Source organism: Durio zibethinus, chromosome 6 (genome assembly GCF_047325235.1).
Source record: "Durio zibethinus cultivar Kanyao isolate XHJ-2024 chromosome 6, ASM4732523v1, whole genome shotgun sequence".
NCBI lineage: Eukaryota > Viridiplantae > Streptophyta > Magnoliopsida > Malvales > Malvaceae > Durio > Durio zibethinus.
The window spans coordinates 25,933,678-25,944,012 of NC_143167.1; the positions used below are offsets into that span (position 1 = coordinate 25,933,678).

The 10,335-nt window shown below is 32.7% G+C and overlaps 1 long non-coding RNA gene across 1 annotated transcript; it reads right to left on the reverse strand.

Annotated features, from left to right (window-relative positions):
• Positions 1-3,544: 3,544 nt before the first annotated feature.
• Positions 3,545-7,359, reverse strand: LOC149518508 (uncharacterized). Its single transcript, XR_016343340.1, has 2 exons — positions 6,084-7,359; positions 3,545-4,409 (listed from the first exon to the last, which is right to left on the reverse strand). It is a non-coding gene; the product is annotated as an uncharacterized LOC149518508 (long non-coding RNA).
• Positions 7,360-10,335: the final 2,976 nt, after the last annotated feature.

Below are 10,335 nucleotides of genomic sequence, written 5' to 3' on the forward strand. Positions count from 1 at the left end.
TTGTATTTTCGAATATAACGGAGATAATTACAATCATTACGGTCATCACGGTCGTGAATTTTTTTTTTTTGCACAATTTATTATAAAATGTAATAATTATAATTATAATAATAATTATAATTATAAAAACTCTTATTCTATGATTTTAAAAATAATTTATGACACTCTATGTTTTTTATTTTTTTAAAAAATTATTTACAATTTTATTTAGATTATAAAAAGCATTCATATTTAGTTTATCCATAAAATTTATCTTGACCAAGTTCATATTTAATATTAATTCTAAACAAATCAAATATTAACAAAACATAATATATTAAATACCAAGCATTTAATTTAATAAAATTACAAACTTAAAAATATAATAATTTCAAATTTCATCAACTACAATTATTGATATATATTTCAAATTTTATCACATGGTAGAATGACGAGGAGGATCAGATTCTCTATCTTCATTTTGAGAGCTAAGTTGACTCCATCTCCATTCATGATGCCTTTGTTCTTGATACATATGAGGTGAAAGATATATTTGAGGTGAAAGATATATTTGAGGATGATACATTTGTGGTGGAGGGTACATTATCTATGTATATTATATTAAATTATTAATCTCTTAATTTTTTTAATTATAAATCTTCAATCCCTCTAATTAGATTTTATCTAAAAAAATTTCAAAAATTAAAAGTTTTCAAACTTATATTTTAATAAAATTTTCAAACCTATATTTTTTATTTTTTAGTTTTTAATCTTAATAAGAGTAATAGATCATAAAATGCTAAATTTGTTAAGTAACTTAATTTTTTTGATATACTAATTGATATAATTTTTTTTTATCACAAGCTACTTTTAATAATTATATAATAAACATAATCTTCAATAATTATACAAAAATAACAAGAATTAATCTAATATCAAAAGAATTGGCAATAATATAAATATCAAAACAACAAAAAAAAAATTAAAATTCAGATACAAAATTATAAATTAATATATAACATAATCAAAATATAATATTTAATTTTAATTATTTTTCATCTAACTTATAAAAAAAAATTATAAAAAATTTTCATTTAAAATCTCTATATATTATATTAAATTATTAATCTCATTTTTTTTAATTATAAAATTTTAAAACCACTAATTAAATTTTATCTAAAAAATTTTTAAAAATTAATTATAAAATTAAATAAAAAAATTCAGTCCTACCCTCCAAACACTCCACCACACCCAATCCCTCCCCACCCCCATCCAATCCCTCTCTACCTTCCCCTCAACATCCCACCTCACCCAATCCCTCCCCAATTTCCCCCCAACGCCTCCCCATCCCATCCAATCTCTCCCTACGTGCCTGATATCCCAATTTTGTTTAATTCTTTATAGTAAACTGTAGAACCTTTTATAAACACTAATATTCTCCTCTATTTATCTTCTTTTTCGTGCTGCTTTCCTTGACTTTCAAAAATTTTCTTCTTTATCTCTTTTTTTTTTCATCTCTCATTTTCTCTCGCATCCCTTTATCACTATCACTTGCTGACTTACCTAGTATCTACGGATACCTCGTTCATCTTTCAAACTGTCACAACAGATCATTTTATAGAAATTTTACAAAAAAAAAAGTAATTTAACTTTCTTTTCTTACCTTATTTGATCTTGAATGTTGATTGAAAACTTGAGCCTGATTTGAATTTGAATGTCGAAAATATCGATTGAATGGTTGAAACTTAAAATAATTAATCTGTTTTTTAATTCATTTTAAAATTTATTTTGATGATAAAGATATGAGATTGTGAGCTTTATTTTTTACTTTGGCTTTTATTTTTATTTTTGCACATTTATTGTTTTATTTTGCAAACTTAAAGTTTTGTTTTTTTTTTGAATTATTAGATTTGTGAGTAGAAAAACAAAATAGCGATAATAACGGTCCGTTATTATCACTATTACCCGTTATACCGTTATTTTACAACCGTTACTTTTTATTTTTGCTGTGAATGAATTTTTCAATCGTTTTTTATCTAATAACAATAATGGAGGATGACGTTATCATAATTTTATAATTATTATTTCGTTATTAAATCGTTATTTGAATCACTGGATGCAACTAATTGATTTACAGAAGGGTCACTTTAATTCAGGGTCCTTGTCTAGATTTTCACTTTCCAGTTTCTGAAAATACCGTTGGTGTCGTTTGTGCAAAATGAAACGCAAGCCAGCGACTGAAAATTTGAGGGCTAATAATAGGGAAAAACACAAAAAACTTAATTACTTGGGGGAACCCTGGACGTTAATTTCACACTCATCTGTTAAATGTTTGGTAACATCAGTTTGGTTCAGTAACTTTAGGCTTCCGATATTGGGTGGGTTTTGAACCAAAAAATGGAAGCACAGTATTTGAGCTGGTATGGAAAAAAACCTAGCAGAGGTGGCTTAGGCAAAATCTGAGGTTGCAGGGTTGAACATTGTAATTTGAAATGGACATTCTAACTACAGGAAGTGGTCAGTATTGATTTTCAAAACTAGTTGCATGACAGGCAGGAATAAGAAAATGTAGAGAAGAAAGAGCTAGGGTCATAAACCACTGTTTGAGTATAGTTATTTCCTTGGTAAGATCTGTCTTCTGCTACTACCATAAGATCATAAATTTGCTGACAAGTGCCACCCTCCCCCTGTTCTGATTTAGATGGGCACCCGGACACTCAAACTGAGTCGAAATTTCTATGGTTTTAAGATGATAACATAAAATAAATTTCCGACTCCAATTGATAAAATTAAGCGAAAACCATATTAGGCAACACAAATGGGGTGTTTTTTTCTCTCCTTGAAAAAACAGTTTCCAGGAAATTACCATCACTGAAAAGGCCCCACCAAAGACATCAAACACTCTGAACTCATTTCTGATAAACGAGAGAGAGAGAGAGAGAGAGAGAGAGAGAGAGAGAGAGAGAGAGAGAGAGAGAGAGAGAGGAGGGTCTACACACAAACACAACCCAGTTTCACGTGCATACCAAAAACCAAAAAGGCAGCAAAAACCCAAATTTGCAGTGCCCGATGATAGGACACTTCCATGAACTACAAGCCCATCTCGTCTCTCACGCCTCAATTTTCTTGTCTTTGCCTTTGCTTTTCTTGCCCAGGCAGTCGTACACCCAATTAAAATGAATAGTCAAAATAATTCAAACCCATAATTCGAATAGATTTTAACTAAGTATTAAAAAACTATAATTATATTATTACATAAAAATTATATATCATTTTAACATATTATATAAATTGTTGTATTTATATTATATAAAAACATTTAAAAATAAATTACAAAATTAATTAAATTGATCTATTCAATTGGAGTATTAATTTTGAAACCCTAAAATCAACTAAACTAACCAAATAAATATTTTTTCTAACGGTTTAATATCGAGATCCTAATCAACTGAACTCAATCCCCACAAAAGATAAATCCCAATAACATAAAAAAAAAAAAAAGGAAAAACAATTAGAATGAATAAGAAATACTACATGAGAATAAAAGCATTGCAAATTTATCATAGAAATGGAAATCTTAACATGAAAAATTCTTATATAAATACTTTTCTACATCAACTCACTATATTTAAAAATGGGTGTGACATTTATAGGAGTAATAATAATACAAATTTCCCCAAAAGATAGATAATACATTACGGGGACAGAGGCTGGGAGCTATAAAATAGTGTTCGAGCGTTGAAGTCTGCATTGTTTAAGCGACCTCAAAAGTTTACTTTACTCACCTACCCCTCATAAAATTACCTACCACCGATTTACTGCTCCATTTTCTATCCTCCTGATTCATACTGGTTTCTTGTGTTTCGATTTTTTTTTCTCCGTTCTCATGAAAATGGGTTTTTTTTTTTTTTTTTTTCTTCAGGAATCAAGTGAAAGCACAAAACTAAATCCAAAAGAGGAAGTTAGCGTCACTAAAATTAAAAAAAAAAAAAAGGAGGGAAAAAATCAGCAAAGAGACCAACATACCCGTTGCTGTTACCAACATTACTATGGGCCAACAAGCAGCAGCAAAAAAGAGAACAAAAAAATTTTAGTATATCACAATGAACAATAAAGAGATTGAGCCGATCCCGCCAATATCACCCCTACCGCCACCGCCACCACAACCACCACCTCACATCACCAGAAGCTGAATAAGAAGATTAAGAAGAGAGCTTGTTGCAATGATTGGACTTTGAAGAAAATGGGGTTGCTTCTACAATTGCCCCATGCTTCATATGAGCGTCCAAAACCCATTTCCTTCAAAAAAATTCTCAAGGAAAAGCTCAATCTTGCTTCAATTTTGTTTGAAAATGGATTTACAGCAGTCACCATATTCCACCACTCTTGAAGCAAGGTCCTTTTGCTTCCGGTTTTGCCCCACCACAATCCTATCATCATTATAACAAAAACACAAAGAATGAGAAAAAAAAAGGTGAGCTTTTTCAAACACTAATTCCCAAAAAAAATAACACAAAGAAAGAAGAAAAGAACCTTGTTGGAGAGTGCAAATATGGTCAAAAAAAAAAAAGAGGAACATTAATGAAAGCAAAGAGAGAAACATCAAAATAAAAAACATGGGCTTGATGTCTGCACACTTTTATTTATTTTCTCCTTTCCCTCGAAAAGCTTCTTCATGGGGTTTTCTTGTCCTATCTTAAAAAGCAAAGATTGAAATATTCAAATAGTGAATAATGATAAAGAAAGCATTCCCACGAAGAAGAGGAAGTGGCAGATGAAGACGTGGGGGATTTGGCTCGCATATGTATCTACTGGCTATACTGAGAACTGTGTCTGTGTAAACGTAATGGGGCCAAGAAGTGAATGTGGGCAAAGAAATAAGGAATAGTGTTTGTTGGTAGAGACTGGACTGAGGGATGGCTTTGGGGTCTTGCCTTAACCAAAGCTTCAATCCCAACTTTGACTTTACTTTGACCCAGAAGCACCAGATTAGCTAGATTTGCGCAAACAATCTCTGTCCTTTTCTTGTTTCCTTGCCAACCCTTAATCATTTCCCAAAATTCCCTCCTTACCCCCTTTTCCTCCTGCTGGGATCCACATAAACACTATTACTTTATCTCTCCTCTTTCCTCTTATTTTTCTAACGTTCAAAATCATGTGCAAGTTTTTTATTTTTAATTTTTTCTTCGGACCCTCCTGACAAACCAGTGCCAGGTTTATCGAGACGACCACAAAGAAAACCCTACGCCCCAACCCACAGTGGTTCTTGACCTAACATTCTGTGTTTTGGATTCTAGGAAGTCTAACTGGCTAAGCGCCTAAGCCACAAGGACCTACATCTATTCTCTATCTTTCTTCAACATGGATGCGGTTTGGGACATTAGGGACCCCTTTAGTCGAACAATTGTTACATAATATTTATTATTTTGGAGGGACTAACGAGCCTGGGGGGCCACCTATTTGAAGTGTGAGACCAATACAAAACAACGACGTTGTTTGGTCTCTACGGAGGTAAAAGAAGCACCCCGGATATCACGTATCCATTGTTAACAGAAAGTGTCATGTGATGTGAATTTCTTTCTCCTTCTTGTTTCCATTCGGCTTTTGTTAACTAAATGCGATTTGCTACAGATAACCATCTTAAGACCACTCTCCCGTTTAGAAACATACGCCGACGCCTCAACTAATTCTTGTTTAGGCAGTTCATTAAGTAACTGTGACTCAAGTATGGAGGGTGTTGGGGTTTTTGTTTAGTTGGATAAGAGAAGGTTTGGAATCTGAAAAGGATCAATTGAGGAGAATCTGGAGGTACGGAATGTAATCAATAAATATTATTAGCCACGTGTATGATGATGGATGTAGGATGCATCATTACCAATTTATAATAGAGGTAGTAGATGACATGTGCTTATGTTTGTTTGTTTGTTATATATGCTAAACAAGTGCCGAGTGCCAACAACAAACCAAGCCCGAGAAGTAGACTACCATAAGGGATAACAGCAAGAGACAGAATGTCTGAGGAAAAGCCAGATTTCAGAGCAAGAGAAAATGTTTTTAATTTTTTTTTTTTTTTTTTAAGGGAAGAGAGAGAGAGAGAGAGATACCTAAAGAGAAAGTGAGGCAGCTCTTAACCCAAGACAAGGATGAATCAGGAATCTCAGATCAAGCGGTCCTGATTAAAGCTAGTTTTTTTATCTGCAAAAGAAAAACCCAAGAACAAAAAAAAGAAAAGAAATCCGGAGGAAACAAAAAAAAAGGGAAAAGGGGTTGGTGAAAGAAGATATGGTGCTCTTTCACACAGGAATGGTGGTTCTCTGGTCATGAAGAAGCTCTGTTGGGTCAAAAATGTTGTTAACCACAAACATTAAGGCTAAGAAAGAACAATTAATGGAAATTAGCAAGTTTGTTATAAAATGAAGAACAAAGGGTGGGATTGCAAAGATATCAATCGTTTTCGAACAAGATCTTCTAAAGCAGCAGGAGATTGCTTTTGGGGAGTATGACTGAAACCATGGCAGATACAAATATAGTGTACAAAGAACAAATATGCATTCTTTCATCAGTTTAAAAGCTTCTTTGTTCAAGAAAGAGATGAAAGTATATAACTTAGGCAAGTAAAAATCATCCGTACCTTACAGTTTCAGGAAAAAGCAAGAAACTTATTTATCGGGAGCCCAAATTCCTATATAGTACAGTAGTTTTTTTTTTTTTTTAATGAGAGTAAATGTGAAGACTCGAGAGAAGGAGGGAGTTGGGGGAGAGAAGAAAATGGCCGATAATGATACCGAGATTTTCATAATGTTATTTTACAGAAAAAAGCAAAAGGATTCGTCTTTACAGTCGCAATCCAACTACTAAAAACTTCATCAAAAGCTTTTTTGATATCAGCACACATCACACACACTCTCTCTCTCTCTCTGTGGACAGATGATAATAAAATCATAAAGAGGTTAAGATATATAGGATTTTAATGACAAAGCAGGTTATGCCACTGTCAACTTTATCCCCTCTCCCACCCTTTGTTTATGATAGATTCAAAACTTTGATTGAATACAAACTAATGCACCCTTCCCTTTGCTTAAACTACCAACCATGCCACCCCCAGCATCCACTAAGAGACAATCAGACAATGCAATTCCCTTCGGTGAGTTAATGTTCAAAGCCCATTTTTGGGGAAGCTGGACTTCAGAGTTTTGTTTGTTTGTTCTGGGCCGGGAGTTTGTTTTAGTGTAAAATTTATTCGTCTCCTTTAGGATAACAAAAAGTTCTTAAAACGTACTGACGTAAGTTAATAGAACGTTTGATGAGATTTGATTTTTGTTTGTTTTTTTTTTTATTAAATTTATCAAATAATCACATTAACATTTAAAAATTCGTTAATTAAATAAATGAATCATAAACCTAATAAAATTTGTCCATATTCAATTAGTTTACATTCTAAACAAAGAGGTTTATACTTTGGATGTAGCTCAAGGGCCCTTAGCCTGTAATCAGTTGAGACCTTTTGCTTGACATTTTTGATCAATTGGTCTCTTATCCTTTACAAACGATACAAATTTGCTTAGTCAAAATTAAAGAAGTAAAAATTTCAATCTAACTATTTGAAAGAAATACCATCAAATCCTCCTATCATTATTAGCAGAGTTGGGATAGGATTCTATCAAGAAAGCAGAGTAATCTCAATGGTGAGGTTCAAATGTAATTCTCTAAGAAACCAGAGGAAGATTGATCTGTGACCAACTTAATTCTAGGAGGGCTGTTATTAAAGATAATAACAGAGGAAGCTATTATTAATTATTATGCTAATCAAATTAAAAAAGAAAGGGAGACAAAATTAAAAAGGAAGAAGAAAAACGAAGCCTTATTGTGTGAATGGGACCAAAAAGCCAATTCAGAGAAAACTTTTACAAAAAAAGTACTTACCTTTTGTGTGCATTGAGGACTCCAACTTGCATATTATCAGTTGAAGTGTAAAATATTTGGAAGGAAGAAGAAGGAAACCGTATGACTCTGACAACTGAGCGGAAAAAGCAAACTAAAGGCCTATAAGGAAAAAGATTATTTTGTGATGATGAGACCACGTTGAAAGACAAAAAATGAGGGCCCTTTGATTTCCTCACTTTCGTTTTTGTTACTCCCATTTCTTGTTATCGTACCAGTTGTATTTTCGATCATGTTAGCTTTAGAAGAAGCCTAGCTAAGCCATCTCTTTCATAGCCTGCCCTGTAGTTCCTCATTGTTGAGGACATGATTATTCCATCCAAGCTACCACATCAAATATCATAAAGTTTTGTACCGGAGAAACGCATATATATGGCGGTCAATCGATTAGAATATGTAAAAATTCATTTTAGATTTGGTTTTGGTAGTTCCAAAAACAAATTTTCAAAGCTAATTTCATTGAACAATCCTTGTTTTTTTCCCTCAATCAGCCCTGGTTCATCTTTTTACCTATTTTCAACAGTAAATATATGTGACGGGGGTTCATTTTCTGATATGAGATCTGTTGATTGAAAAATTCTTAAAAAAAAAAGGAAGTGAGATGTTTAAAGTACTCTCTTTGTTAAAGTTTATCAAAAGAAAGCTCTCAGTACATATATATATATATATTTACAATTTCTAGTTATCAATCATATATACTTGTATCACCACAAATTTTCAGTTAATGAAAGTGCAAACTTAATAACTATTTACGATGAGATGACTAACAGTCCGTTCAGTCATAAAATTCATCATTTGATGCAATGAGAGCTCTCCAATCGAACTTTTAAATGAAACCTAAGTTTGATAGCTGAATGAAAAAATATTATTCCCTCAAGAAAACAAAAAGAGATTGATAAAATTCATGCCTGCCTTGCAGTGCTCTGCTCAAAGGAAAATTTGTAAAAGGAATGCCGCTTTTGGATGCAACTGCTGGAGCATTCTAATCCAAAATGTGAAAGCAAAATCAAAGCTCATAAATCCTTTGGGAATCTAAATGGGGAAGCAACAATTGTTAAATTTCAGATTCGGGACAAATTAGTCGTTGACAAGATGTGTAGCCTCCATCCAACTGGGATAAAGTTGTGCCTAATTTATGGGGCTAAAACTTATGTGGGAGCATATATGTACCATTTCTTTTTAAGCTCTTTAGTTGTTTCAATCAGCTGGACAGACAGGAACCCATTTATAAAATTTGCTCTTGCAAACGTCAGACTCAGTACATGTAGTGCAATGTGATTATTAGAAAGTCACTTGTCTTTGGGTATGTTTTGTGCATTCTTGAATGCATCTCTCACCATAAAATTGATGCTTTTTACTCTTAAAAAAATTATAATAAAAGGATTCCTATCTCATCTTTTTTTTTTCTTACAAATATATTATTTTACAACGTTTTTATATCGATGGATTAAATGATACATTCTTAAAACTTCATTAGTACATATTTGTAAGTGAATCATGGGACGTTAATAATTGTGCAGGCTTAAAAAGTTTAGATCATATTTGATTCCGTTCTATTCTAAACAAATTATGTTGAAACAAACGATATCTCAAAGGAACTAATTGTTGGTATTGAGCTTTGACCTAAAGAGCAAAACCCTGAAATCACATGAAGAAGAAGAGAGTGATTAAAAGCAAAGACAAGAGGTGTTTTTTGCATTTGCACTTTGATGCACAAGTCAAAGATAAGAACAAAAGAGATTGAAAGGAAAGAAAAATTAAAAAATACTAGTAAAATGGAAATAAAATGATAGTGCCTAGATGTTATTATTTATAGACAAGAGGTGAGGGATCTGTGGGGTATAATAATAATGTGGTCAAGCAGCAATGATATTGAACATGTCAAATCAACTCAAAAATTCGAAATATTTTTGATTATTTAATAACAATCTCTAATGAGTGTAAAGATCAGAAATGCCCTTTAAACTTAAAAATACCTCTAACATTTTATTTTTTCACTGAGTAGTCTAAGTAACAAACTGGTGGGTATTTGATTAGATCTTTCTAGTGTGTATGTTTGTCAATCCGACCTCAATTTTTTTGTCATGGGTCTTTAAAAAGTTATGCTAGGAAACTGACCTCATGTTGCCGAAGTGAAATGATGTCGAAGGGGCTGACAAAAGAATGTGTGTGAAAGGCCCGTGATCTATGTTGTGTTTAGCTCAGGCTGCCATCAAGTGTGCTAGCTTGACATGTTAGTGTAAGTGCCAAACTTGACCTTGAGCATGCGCTTCAACTTGTATGCGTAGCTTGTCCGTCTTGGAGTTGCCGAGGTGAATATCCTTGTGTCTTGGAAGCCTACGGTCAGGCTGAGTAAGTTTGGATACTTTGAAAAGGCTAGCGTGTCCGATGTGAAACTTTAGGATTTTTTTAAGG